The sequence below is a fragment of the Tasmannia lanceolata genome, unplaced genomic scaffold (assembly GCF_043159265.1).
Source record: "Tasmannia lanceolata isolate RefF3 unplaced genomic scaffold, GAP_Taslan_0.1 ptg000006l, whole genome shotgun sequence".
Taxonomy (NCBI): Eukaryota; Viridiplantae; Streptophyta; class Magnoliopsida; order Canellales; family Winteraceae; genus Tasmannia; species Tasmannia lanceolata.
In genome coordinates this window covers 16,711,672-16,724,887 of record NW_027518683.1, presented here as the reverse complement: position 1 = coordinate 16,724,887, position 13,216 = coordinate 16,711,672, and positions in this window count along the sequence as shown.

Below are 13,216 nucleotides of genomic sequence, written 5' to 3'. Positions count from 1 at the left end.
GGCCGATTAAGCTCATTTTCTCATAAGAATTTTAATTTGAGATGACCTGAGTCAATTTATGGGGTTCGGATCCTTCAGAAATTTGGGCTTCGATTCTTGGATTTTCACAATCAGGGCACAGTTTCAGGGTTCAAAAAAATTGATTTCGGGACTTCAACTCAACTTTGGGACTATGCTCAATTTCAGAAATTTATTCGATTTCGCGGAAAAGGGGCCGGTCAAAATGGGGTGTCTACAGATGCCCCTCTTTGGCAGAGCGTGTACAACACGCGAATGGCAAAGCTGAACAGACAACACATTTTGATCGACCCGAAAACAAAGCAAAGCAAATTTTTTTTTTGGGTTTTAACTTTGGAAACAAAGGTAAACTGGCAAAAAGACCATTTAAAACTCTAAAACTACAAGCAATAGGGAGATAGTCTCTCTCTGACCCTTAACTCTGCACTCATTACATCTCAATGAGATGGTCTCTCTTGAAACTCTTAACTTGACAAAACATATCATATTGGCGAAACTACTTTTCACCTCAAGCACTCAAAACAATGGGGAAACTGCTCTCAAACAAGCATTCTAAATCAAAAGAAACTACTTTTCTCTCAAACAATCAAACCAAAAGGAAACTACTTTTCCGACAAAACATCATAAACACGAGAAACTACTTTTCTCCAAAAACTCCATCTCTGAGAAACTACTTTTCTCCACAAACTCTATTAATGAGAAACTACTTTTCTCCTCCAAAACTTCAAATAATTGAGAAACTACTTTTCTCTTCCAAAATCTTTCAATCAAAAGGGGAGACTACTTCTCGCCCAATCTTAAAATCAGCGGGGAAACTACTTTTCGCCCAAACTTCAAATAACGGGGAAACTACTTCTCGCCCGAACTTTCAAACAACGGGGAAACTACTTTTCGCCCAAACTTTCAAATCATGGGGAAACTACTTCTCTCCCAATCTTCCAAACAACGGGGAAACTATTTCTCGCCCGATCTTCAAATCATGGGGAAACTACTTTTCGCCCAATCTTCCAAACAAACGGGGAAACTACTTCTCGCCCGATCTTCCAATCAACGGGGAAACTACTTCTCGCCCGATCCTCAAAACATGGGGAAACTACTTTTCGCCCAATCTTCCAAACAACGGGGAAACTACTTCTCGCCCGATTTTCAAATCCACGGGGAAACTACTTCTCGCCCGATCTTCCAAACAACGGGGAAACTACTTCTCGCCCGATTTTCAACTCCACGGGGAAACTACTTCTCGCCCGATCTTCAAAACATGGGGAAACTACTTCTCGCCCGATCTTCCAAATCAAAGGGAAAACTACTTCTCGCCCAATCTTCCAAACAACGGGGAAACTACTTCTCGCCCGAAACTTTCAATCAACGGGGAAACTATTTCTCGCCCGATCTTCCAAACAACGGGGAAACTACTTCTCGCCCAATCTTCCAAACAACGGGGAAACTACTTCTCGCCCAAACAACAATTAAACAGGCCACTACTTGGCACCTCAGCAAACGAAAAAAATAAACAGGCCACTACTTGGCACCTAACCAAACAAAAAATAAACAGGCCACTACTTGGCACCTCACCAAACATCAAAAGATTTCATTTTTTTTTTCTGAAGAAAAATGCCCCCTTGTTTGGGTTTAACCAAGAAAAAGATTTTTTTGGGCCCAAAGGGCTTGCAAACATGATTGATGGGTTTATCGATCTTATATCGAGTTCATTAATAGCATAGCTATCTCCTGCCGAGAATAAATGGGAGTGCATGATCATTGCTGAAGACCAGACTCGAAAAACTTGATGGGATTTTTGGATATTGACTCTTTTAAAGAGAAGAAAAGCAATCTGCTAAAATTTGAAAACTGCGAAAGCAGGAATTCTAGACTCCGTTGAGGACTAGATTATCTGAAACATGGACTCTTTCAAAGAATGAGCTCAACTTAAAAATTTGAAAGCTTAGCTCATGAGATGTGTTCAAGCTTCTCTTGTCTCTATCTGCTGAGAAAGTCTATCTCAATTATCTTGTATTTGATATCTTTTATGACGCGAGTCATAAAAGATGCCCCTAGTATGATGTACTTCCATGACAGGATTCATTGGAGAGCAAAACCAGGATGGGTAAGAAAAGTTTAAGCTTGCATGGGTTCTTTCTTTGGTATATGGGTAAAAGGATATCCACAATGAATGAGTCCGAGAACTTTTTTTTTTTTTTTTTTTCATTGCTCACTACTTGAGGCTTTGATGCATCTGGCAAGTTTGAACAGAATGTCTCTTGCCCTTTCCTTGATTTCTAAACCAGCTTTGAATTCTCTTTACATTTCAAAAGGTGTACTCTCGCTCTTCCAGTGCCAAACACTTCGGACATTGAGAGAGAGAAAATGATAAAAATAAGAAAAAGACTTCCAATGACTCAATCAAAGAAGACTCAAATTTCTCAAGGGACTTGACTCACTTTTGATTCACCCTTAGATAAAATGTGTTATCTTATTATGGTAAGGCTAGCCACTCTTAGAGTACTCTCGAAAACCATGTCAAGAGGCTCTAGTTTCCTCCATCGGGATTTCTGTCATGGTTATTACCCCTTTGGGTTGCTCGGTTTTAATGCCCCTAGTTTAAAAGGATATCAAAGTAAGTCTTGTCGACATGACTCGGATTCCAGGATCCTGCCCTGCGTAGTGGTTGCTTCTCCGTCTCTTTAATTTCTCTTTTCGACAGAAGTCAAAACTAATGCCTTCCAATTTTCGGTCTAAAAGACCACTTGTCTCAACTTTTGCTTGCCACGTTTTCAGTCTAAAAGACCACTTGTCTCAACTTTTGCTTGTTTCACCAGAAAGACTTTCTAGGAAGGCTTCGGTTCAAAAGGGTAGGATATTTAAAGTTCAAACGATTTGGACCGAATCTGGTCTAGCCAGACTACCTACGTACCCCAAAAATGGAGGATCAGATCCGCGTAGTTCGCTTTGGGACTTTTCAAAGAATGGTTTAGCATTTAGCTTCAAATTTTGAAAGGAATTTTATTCCAAGGTTTGACCGAACTTGAATTAATCAAGTTGCCTACGTACCCCTGAAGAGATGGGGATCAGGTCCGACGTAGTTCGGGTGCATAAATGCCCCGAGTTTATAATGTGGTTAGAAAAAAAAATATAGTTTGATTTGACTTTTTGGCCCAAAGGGTTTACAAATAGATTTTAAAACATTAGGATTTTGGCCATAAAAGTTCAGACGTCCAAAGATGGCATCCTGATGCGTTTGATGTACAAGCTCTTTTGCTTAAGGTTCAAAGACTTAGAATTTTTTTCGAGGAGTCTGACGGCATGTCAGGCAAAGCTACAACCACTGTGCTCCACTCCCATCTCGAAGATCTTGAATTTATGCTTAAGGTTCCACAACCCCTTGTCTTTCTTTTTTTTTTTTTTTTTTTTTTAGGACTCAAATTTATCATACTTCCTTGCCAGAAACTCTTCTCTCAATATTTCATCAGCTCCAAAGGATGTCTGATGTTTCGCTCTTTAAAATCTTCACTTTTCAACTGGATGTCTAAAGCCGATGAAATCTTGCTTTGAGCAACAACAGGGCATTCCCCTGGTTTATCCTTATAGGATCAAGCAAGACTTAACAAACACAAAACACATTCTCTTTTTTTTTTCTTTTTTCCTTTTTTTACTACAAGACTCACCAACCTTCAACACAGGAGTTGGTAAACACTTAACAAAAATTGAATCTTGAAACAAGATACTTGACATATGACTCTTGAAACATAACAGTTGAACAGAGGCGAGGACTTGGCACTGAAGTTCACAAGTAGCACGCCTTCCTCCATGTTAATGCTGGCTAAGGAGTTCGACCCTGGTTCAGAAACCTTGGAAAGGGGGGTCCTCTGAAGTCCTGTTGACTTGGCCCAAATTGTCTTTGAAAACTGGCTGGTGACATCACCTTCTCTGCCTGAACATTCTCAAGATATTCAAACTCTGACATTTTTTCTTTTCCCTTCAACTTATTCTCTGGCTCTGGAGTGACATAAGTGACGGGATCTCTGGGAGGTTGAATGGTTCGTTCAAGTGCCTGGTTCACAAAAGCATAGATTTCAGCGAGAGCAGAAGAGTCTTTCTCTATCCGGCTCTGGATTGCATGTTTCAAAGCTAAACAATTCTCTGTCAGGTGACCCGGGCCTCTATGATACTCGCAGTATTGATCCATCCTCCAATTGTTGGGGAATGGTACAGGCACAGGTTTAATATCTGGAAGCCTCAAACAACCTTCACTGACCCATTTCTTCATGATGACTATAAGAGAACAAGGCATTTGAGTGAATTCTCTTTCTCGTTTCTGACCCATCTTTTCTTCCTCTATCACTGGCTTCTTTAAAGGTTGGTGAGAAGGTCCAACATTCTTAACCTCCCTCGGAGCAATGAAAGCCTGCTTAAGAGATTGTCGAGAAGGTCTAACACTTCTAACTTCCTTCGGAGCAATGTAAGGCTTTTTTCCGTTATGCAAATCAACATATCTATCAAGGATTAAACTCTGAACAGAGGCCTCTTCTGTCATAGTACCCATATCAACAAGTTGCTTTGGAGTAGAGTCGCATTTAATGGACAGGTGCTGCATCTGAATTTTCATCTCCCTTACTTCCTCAGTTAGCATAGCCATCTGACCAAAGAGCTTGACCATCCAGTTTTCCATTCTGACAAGTGTAGTCTTCTCAACAGATTCTTCTGCAGATCGGGTGCTTGATGGGACAAGCTGGGTCTCAGAAATAGGGTGAATGAGAGATGCAGGATCCAAGATTGCTCCTTCAGTAGAAATGACATTTATCGAAGCTAGCGGAGGGACATCATGAGCATCGAAAGGCTCTTCAATAGTGAGCTTGTCTTCATCGATCATATCTTGCACTTTATGCTTCAGAGTATAACATTTATCAGTCGTATGACCCGAGCCACGATGATATGCACAAAATAAATCCTTTCTCCAATTCTTAGGCAGAGGATTAGGGAGGACTCTTTGTTCAGGCAATTCAATCTTGTTGTCCTTGATCAATCTCCTGAGAAGATAGGATAACGAGCAAGGAAGGGGAGTAAACTTTCTTGTTTTCTTTTCTGTTGTCTCTTCCCCTTCCAATACTGTTTTGACTGGAGTCCTAACAGAATTGACATTATGTACCTCCTTTGGCTCGACCATAGGTCTCTTCCCTTCTTTGATATCAGATAAAGTCTTGGACCTCAGGCCTTTTACCAAAGCATCTTCAGTTTGAGTTCCTGTCTTTATCAGATGGTCAAAACTTGGGTAGTGCTGAGGTGCCATGAAATGAAAATATTCGGAGGATAGGCTCTTTACTACCAGCTTGATTTGATCTGCCTCTGAGAGTGTCTGACTCAATTGCGCTAACATTCTTTTCCATCGCCGAATAAAAGAGGTAAAGGTCTCCTGCGGCCCTTGTTTCAACTGCTTCAAATCCCTCTTCGTAACCTCTATTCCGTCCTCCATTGAAAATTGCTCGACAAGTTTGTTTGCAATAGCCTCCATAGTTCTGACTTCTTCAGGTTTCAAGCGCAAGAACCACTGTTTTGCAATTCCCACAAGGGACACGGGGAATAATTGTGCCATCTGCTCGGGGTTGAGTCCATGTTGTTGGGAAAGCTTTATGAACCATCCTACATGACCCCGAGGACACCCAGTCCCATCATATTTATCATAGTCAGGGGTTCTGAATTTGGGTGGCAGAATAGCCTCAGGAGGGATCATAAACTCAGAAATATCGAACTTCTTTGGTCCCTGAAATTTCATATTCTCTACATCTTGAGCCAACTTTCTTAACTTGTCGTACATCTCTTTCTCTCTACTGACCATAGGTACGCAATACTCTTCAGCATATTGATCATCCTTTAAATTGACTTTGTCAGTATTCTGAACCTTCAAATGGGTCATCTCTTCCTTCATACTCGCCATGTCACGAGTAAGATTTTTCAGCATCTCTTGAATGGCTATCATAGGATCGACTGGGTCAGCCATTGGATGAACCTCTAGTAATTCAAACAGCTCAGACAAAGAGAGTAAAGGTATTCTCGATGTAATGAGAGGATCAACTGAGTCTAGATATCGAAGATGATCTAGACCAAGCAGGTTAGGCTAGGATTGTCTTTTGAGGGTGATAGTGACAATTGCTCACCTTAAGAATCCTGAAATTGAGGTTAAAACACTAGGTTAAATGAAAGATAATGGAGATAAAATATCATCTACAAATAGAGACAAGAATAATCCTAAACATGTTTGGATTACAAAACCGATAAGTCAATCTACGAAGGTCAAAGACAGGTAGGCATTGATAACATGACCTACACCAACAGGATCTCAAGGAATCTTCAATTTATCCCTTTAAGTCTTTTTGGAATATGACTGCTCTCTTTTGGGGTATGAAAAAGTTAGGAATAGTAACACCCCTAATCTAAATGAGTTTAGACCTCAGCAATAATCAAGCGCTTGCGACAGATAGGAAAGATTTAGCTAATCCATCAACGATCATAGTATAAGAAGGGTAAATCCATGACGGAAAATATGAATAAATTATATGTACAAAAGATCAAAAAATAGATTATGACAAAAGTCAAGAATCTGATAATAATCCACAAATGAATAAATAGGAATAAACAAAAAGATCACGATACAACAAACATATGGTCTATCCCTGACTTTGAAGGATAGCGGTTATGCTCAAAATATTCCAGGTAAAATCCGGCAGCATAACGGCTATACAAGAAGATCGAGGTAAGGCAAACTCATGATTTAGCTAACTCTAAAGGATAGCCGTCATGCTCAAAATATTCTGCGAAAAATTCGGCAGCATAACGACTAGACAAGAAAGCCAAGGTAAGGTAAATTCAGGGTTTAACTAACTCTAAAGAATAGCGGTCATGCTTAAAATATTCTGGACAAAATCCGGCAGCATGACGACGCTAGAAATGATTCCCACAACTCAACCGAAGGTATATGAACAACGGTGGTAAAATCGACTCATAATCGGTAAATGAAATAGGTTACCAAAGAAAGGTAAGCAAATGAAGGACTGACCATAGATGAGAACATATACCAGCGGGTCAGATCCTATAACCAACAGATCGAAGGACATATATGGCGATCAAAAACCACCGACTAGATCTAGATCTGAATAACAAAATGAATATAACTGATTGAAAAGAATAGGGAACTCTAACTAAGAGGAGAACCCTAATATATATAATCAGTACATATATATACACATATACATACACATATATCCTAACCAGGGGCACCAGCCCTAAGTCTAATCTAGCGGAGTCAAGGAAGTCTCGACTCAAGACAGACTGATGAGCGTGCTAGGACCGTGCTGTAGCTACGCAAGGTGAGCTACCCTAGTCTACAAATGGGACAAGGCTCCTAACTCTAGGCTTCACATGTGTGAGCAACACATGTTCAACGCTAAATAAATGCAAAACATACATATATCAACACGGGTACTTCCTAGTTGGGTTTCACTAAGCCAGTAAGTATATACATAATATATAAAACAAAGTAGGGCTCCGAACTCAATCTATCGGGTACTATGCGTATGAAACATACCTAATATGTATAACACAAGTACACCTAGTGTTATACATAGTATGCTTCATTGCTCATCGGCTGCTGTAAACACAAGTACACCTAGTGTTTACGGCTGCAGCACCGGCGCATAGCTTGGTAATAGATACAACAGCACCATCTGGATAGTGATATCCCATGAGGCACGCATTATATCTATCCCGTGGAGCCAATAATAAAAAACAATAAAAACAACGAAACAAATAACAAATATGAAAATGCATGATGTGCAGTGTGTGAATCCCTTGTTTTAATTACGCACCTATCTGGTGCCCCTGGATTCTAACGATAGAATTCCCATTTAAAATGATTTTAGCTCAAATTTCTCCAAAGTTAGTAAAAATGGCATTTTTATAGAGTTAGGCAATGTTTCAAGAACTCCCCAGCAGAGTCGCCAGCCTGTGGACCCCGATCCCGAGGACGGTGCCGAGGGACGCGAGATCCCTCCTGCAATCCTCTAAGATCTCCACAATGGAAGAGAGAGCTCTGCCAAGGAACTCTCGAAACGGATGCCACCCTCACAGCATAGCATGAGTGGCGATACAAAACGAAAGAGATACATCCTGATCCGGAGCCAGAGCTCGAAACCAAGATATATCTGAAAATAACTCAGAGTCGCCATCCATGGACAAGCCATGGAACCAAAACAAATGCTCTGTTTGCAATGGATAACCAGAGATGCAAAAGGTCCGTGCCTGGTGACGAATGGAGAAGGTCCGAAGAGCGCCCCCAATTCGCCCGAGTGCGAACACTTGGTCTCTTATGCCATTTATTATTAACCTCGAAGAGTTTTGGACGAAAATCATATGAAATGGGAACACACATCTCCGAGAAAACGTCTATCTAATCATGCATGTCTCGGAGAGGAAAATAAGCACACACAAAAGAACCGAAATAAATGTCACCTAATGACAACTAGGTTATGAGTGACATGCCTAGCAGGTGTCTAAGTTCTGGTGGACGAACGCATGCATGCTACAGCTAAAGGTATAGGTCTGCACAAGAAAGTAAGAAAACACAACAAAACACACAACATAACAAAACAACAAATCCTAAGACTCTAAACGATCTAGCCCGAGTCCTCGGATGGTCTGGTATTCATCCAAAGAAGCCTACGTATCCCCGCCTCCACGAGAATCAAGGCAACGTAGTTCTTCGCACCTATTCTAAGCTAGGATGCCTAAGACACCTAGACCTCTATCCTAGACTCGATCTAAAAGACCGGACTATTTATTAAAGTTTATTGCGCGATTATTTAAATTCCAAATGGATTGTATATTTTAGGACACCCTATATGCCCTAACTAAATGCAAGTTAGCCCTAAGCTAATGCAGGTAGTTCCTACAACCTATGAGTAACTAGGCTGTGTGTCCTAAGGAAAACAATGGGATCAACTAACGCATCATAGACCTAGTCATCAGTCGGCGATGTGAATCGCCAACTGACCGGACGGAGGCGCTCCTATAACTCTAGGACAAACCCCTAACTCTAAAACAAACACAAACAAGCACACAACAAATCCAAGACAAACTCCCTAACTATAAAACTCTTTATCTAGGACAAACTCCTAACTCTAGAGGAAGATCTTGTTGAAAACAAGGCTTTGAAGAAAAAAAAAAGGGTTAAAGCATTTATTTACAAAGTTTGGCTGGACCTGAGATAAGAATCTCAAGCTGCACTACGTACCTCGTGGAAGAGGATCAAGCCAACGTAGTTCGAAACGAACTCTCAAACTACGCTTATAAAAGAAACACTCAACATTTTAGATTTTTTTTTTTAAAATTTTTTATGTTTTTCAAATGTTTTTGATATTTTTAAAGTTTTTAAATGTTTTTGAGTTTCAAATTTCTAATGTTTTTGGATTTTAAAGCTTTTCCAATGCTCTAAACCTTTAAATGTTTTCAATCTTCCAGGGAACACACAAGAATAACCACAAACTAGGGCAAAGCCCTAAATCCAAAGGGGAAACCCCGAACAAGAAACTAACGCCTCAAAGAGACGATCCACAACAAGAAACTGGCGTCTCAAAGAGACAAACCACAACAAGAAAGATAGTGCCCCAAGAACAGAGAAAATAATCTAAGATCCTAAGCAGGGAAGGCTCTATATGACTGAGTTAGTCTCTAATGGAAAAACTCCTAACTAATAACACTAGAGAGGAGGAACAAATGAGTCAGAGACTCTCTAATAACACTACCGAGTCAAAGACTCACTCTAAAAGAGGAGGCCACTCTAACATGAGGCTAGGTAAGCCTCCTAAAGGGGAAACTCTCTACATGAGACAAGGCTTGTCTCCGAGACACAAATGACGTAAAAAAAGGAATAAAAGACCCTGTGCATATTTGGCAAAGGTAAAACACCCAGCCGGGCCGGACAGCTACCTAGCCCTAGGGTGCAACAAATGTGCAACCAGATACCCATATGGGTAGGGGTATGCTGCCAAGCCGAGTAGGGTGTTCTCCCAAAACCAAACGACACACAAAGAGGAGGTTTAAGCAAGAGAATGAGACTGGACAAGTCTCCTATATACAAAGGAGGGGTATGCTACCTGGACTGAGCAAGTCCCCTAAGGATGGGCTTGGGCTAGCGCCTTCATCGCCCTCGCAATGAGAGGGGATTCTAGTATCTAAAGAAATTTAACAGAAATCTATAAGACTGTGTTAGTCTATCAAAAAGAGAAGAAAAGGCTACCAGATAATCGCAAATTCCATTTTATTCCTATAAAAATAAATCAAGTGCTAAGCAAAGAAGAATTTTCAATAGAAGAAATGCACAATCTCTAGCAATCATAAAATGATAAACAACATTAATTAGTCCAGACCAGCCGCTGGATAGCCTAATAAAGTAAAAGAAAACAATATCAAACACTTCTATGCCCAACCACAAACACCACCCCAATATGGGGATGAAATCAGATGATGCTAAAGTAATCATCTGATATCATAATACACATGATAATATTCCTACAAACCGCCTTGAAATCAAACAGTACTCATGTCGATAACATCGAATAGAGTAGTCATCTGATTTCCTTCTTCAATTAAACAATTTATTTAAATAAAAAATAATTAGCCCAGACCAGCCGCTGGGTAGCCTAATGAAATAATAATAAAAAAAATGATAAGCTTTCAAGATAGTCTCACCTGAACAAGTCCATTCATCTTCAGAACCTAACTCAAAACTTAACATAAAAGAAGAATGTTAAATTTTCAACAAATTATACAAATGCATGCAATGATATTTCTGATTTTTATAAATTTTGGTGCATAATTCAAGTGCAAAAACGGTGAGCCACAAAACACAAAGACGGGCTCCAAGTAACCTCATCATTGCCCCGAGAAGGGCTCTTTTAAAAAAAATGGTTAAAAGAAATTCAAAAGGTTAGGTAGGCCTACTAAACAAAAGAGGGGAGTGCTCCTTGGATTGAGCGAGTCCCCTAAAGATGGGCTTGGGCTAGCGCCTTCATCGCCCGAACCCAAAAGGAAAATTCTCAAAAAACGATAGGAATGCCAAACACTTACGAAAAACTTAAGCTCTAATGGAAAATCAAGATGACAAGGGTTGCTTAAGAAATCCCAAATAAACCCGAATACCTATACCAAAACCTACAAGGGTAAAGATAACAAGAAAGAAAGAGGGGCTCCGAGTAGCCTCATCATAGCCCTCAAAACGTCGATTGGTTGAAATCCCGCTTTTTATCTTGTTACCCTGATAAGAACACAAAATTATGCGAGCCAAGAATCTATAGGATCAAACCCCAAAAGTACGTGTAATTCAAATATTTGCATTAAGGAACCCAAACCACGATGAAAAGCTAAATCAAGAAGCCGCATCTAAACTCCCTCTACACCCTTCTTTTTGACACAAACCCACCGCAGTAGAATGCTGCCAAGATTAGGAAAGAATAAGGCCATTCTCTACTTTTCTACCAATCACGAAGAGCAAATGATGTGGAAGAACCCTGATAATCCGTAGCAGGCATTGTTCACATGGGAGAAAACCTCAAAATAAGATGATCATCACCAATCACCCTTCCTAAAGCTCGCCAACAGAGAAATGAAACGAAATTATTGAAAACAAGGCCCTAATCAAACCCTAGATTCAACAAATCTACGAATTTCTGGACAAAATAATATGACCATCACCAACAACATTGTTGAAAATAAAAGGCCCTAATCAAAACCTAGATTCAACAGATCTACGAATTTTATTTTATTTTTGACACAGAAACACTAGAATTCAATAGATCTGAAAGATCCAAAATCTGATTCCAACAGAACGATCCCAAAACTCAAAAGAACCTCTAATCCGTAGCCAATGCGAGAGAAAAGGTGAGAAGGATCAATAATAGAAAATAAGCTGAAACCCCACAAAGAACAGAAATTCTCCCCAAAATGGAAGAGAATATGATAGAGGAAGAGAGGAATTACCCGATTGGAATGAGGTGGCCGATGGAGATCGCCGGATTCCGGGCCGGAATCTACCAATTTCGCCGGTAGGAGAGGTGTAGGTGGAGGTGAACAGAGGAGGAGATGGATTAATGGCCGGAGCATGGTGGTGGGGATGGGCAGGGGCCGGCCGTGATGGCGATTTGCAGACAAGGTGGCCGATTGAGGGTTAAATGGTAATTGGGAAAAGAAATGAAATGGGTTTGGGTATTGGGTTTTGCAGACAAGAGGAGATGGGTTTGGGAGTGGGTTCTCGATCAGGGAGATGGGTTTTGGTGAACGAATTGGTGTAGAGACAGGGGGATGGGGATGGTGGTTCGGATTTCAGCCGGAATGGCCGAGGAGGTGGTGGGAAGACGGCTAATGTGGGTTTTGAGGGAAATAATATGTGGTGAAGTGGGTTTTTGAAGTGGGTTTGGGTGGCTGCAAATGGGTGGAAATCCAGGTGGGTTTGGATGGGAGATGGTGGTTCGGCCGGCGAGGGAGAGGCCGGGAAAGATGACCGGAGGCCCGGAGAAGATGGCTGAGGAGGTTGTGTTGGGAGATGAAAGGGGGTTCAATGGATTTTGGAGGGGTACGGTGGCAAAATAGAAGAAGAGGTGGAGGTGGCGATCGGAGCTCCGGTAGTGATGCCGGAGAAGATGATGAAGCTCCTCTCCTCTGTCTCTGTTCTCTCTACCAAACTTGAACCCAACACCTCATGGGAGCACTTACGGCCTCAAACCGCAAAACCATGTTGGAGATTGGTGGTGGGAATGGGATCTGCCGGCGGGAATGGGCTGGCCGGAGGTGGAGGCGATGTTCTTCCTCCCTCTCTTATGCGGCTGTGCGGCTGAAAAATCCTCTATCAAAAACCCTAACTCGATGGGTTTTGAAGAAGGGAAAATGATTAATTTGCCTCCCCCCTCTTTCCTCTAGGACAACCGCTTTACATGAATTTTGACATTCTTTTTCCTAGCTAGGGGTGACCTTGGGTAAGAAAAGGATCAACATTTAAATACTCTTTTGCTACACAAAGGATTGGTATTGGCACTCTCCTGATGGATATCCCACCCCACTTCTATGATATTTTAACTTAAGCTCGTCCTACACCCCAAACATGGGTTCGGGTACCACTCATGTCAATTTTCTGGGATTCAAGCTAGGTTTTAACATA